The sequence below is a fragment of the Aplysia californica genome, unplaced genomic scaffold (genome assembly GCF_000002075.1).
Source record: "Aplysia californica isolate F4 #8 unplaced genomic scaffold, AplCal3.0 scaffold00010, whole genome shotgun sequence".
In the NCBI taxonomy this organism is placed as follows: Eukaryota; Metazoa; Mollusca; class Gastropoda; order Aplysiida; family Aplysiidae; genus Aplysia; species Aplysia californica.
This window is the reverse complement of record NW_004797280.1, coordinates 30,099-31,673: the sequence shown is the minus strand read 5'-3', so window position 1 is coordinate 31,673 and position 1,575 is coordinate 30,099.

Genomic DNA, 1,575 nt, shown 5'->3' with positions numbered 1-1,575 from the left:
AAATTCAGGGTGCCAAAGGCCCATGACAATCAAAATATCATGATACGTACGCTGTATTGACATGTCATGTGACACGAATTGTTACCGACAAGTCACCTACGTCTGATGATTGGGGTGAAAGAAAAAGAGACTGTGACTCATAACAGGGATTCACTCCATTTTTCAGCCCCAATAATAATAATGATGATAATAATGATAATGATACTAATAATAGTAATATTTGCATTTGTATAGCGCAAATTCCCGCTCAACAGCAGGCTCTATGCGCTTTACAATCATTATTACCCCAGCAGACCATCTGAGAACACTCTGAAACATTTTTGGCTTCCACGGAAGCATACAGTGAAAGCTGCGGATTTCACGCGCTCAAACACTATCAAACTGACAAGATCGTTCACTGGCTATAGCCGGGTACCCATTTCTACTTGGGGAAAGTGAGGAAAAATTGTGCAAAGTGCCTTTCCCAAGGACACAACGTCGGGCCCCTGACGGGATTCGAACCCACGACCTTACGGTTGCAAGTCCGAGAGCCTAACCACTAGGCCACTGACGCCACCAATAACGGGAAGTAAGCATACATTTCAAGACAATGACATGCCTCAAAGCTGGCATTATTGATGGTGAAAAGAGACCCGATGCCAACAAAAGAATGGACCCCAATATCGGAATTATGTATCAAAGCTGGTATTCAGATAATATATTCTGGGAGATATCAATGTGAGAGCTCAATATAATCAATAATCGTATTGTGGCTGTAATATTTGTGTGAGAGTGAGTAATATTACATGTACGTGTATATATAACTATGACATGTTGTGATATAAGTCTTATCTTTTACTTTTACTGACGCGTTATATTGACCGTGCATGATATCTGCAGACTTCTGTGTCAATTGAACGTACGAGCACAAGTATGTGGGAATTATTATTGTTCGTTACCTCGTGTGATGGTAACACGATGACACACAGCTTGTGATACTGGTCATTTTTGTTTTGTTATAGCAAACAATAACTTGCTCGGTATAGTATACCCGTCTGCTGATACGAATTTACATGAAAATTCAGGGTGCCAAAGGCCCATGACAATCAAAATATCATGATACGTACGCTGTATTGACATGTCATGTGACACGAATTGTTACCGACAAGTCACCTACGTCTGATGATTGGGGTGAAAGAAAAAGAGACTGTGACTCATAACAGGGATTCACTCCATTTTTCAGCCCCAATAATAATAATAATAATAATAATAATAATGATAATAATAATAATAATATTTGCATTTATATAGCGCATATCCATGCTCAAGAGCATGCTCTATGCGCTTTACAACCATTATTACCCCAGCAGACCATCTGAGAACACTCTGAAACATTTTTGGCTTCCACGGAAGCATACAGTGAAAGCTGCGGATTTCACGCGCTCAAACACTATCAAACTGACAAGATCGTTCACTGGCTATAGCCGGGTACCCATTTCTACTTGGGGAAAGTGAGGAAAAATTGTGCAAAGTGCCTTTCCCAAGGACACAACGTCGGGCCCCTGACGGGATTCGAACCCACGACCTTACGGTTGC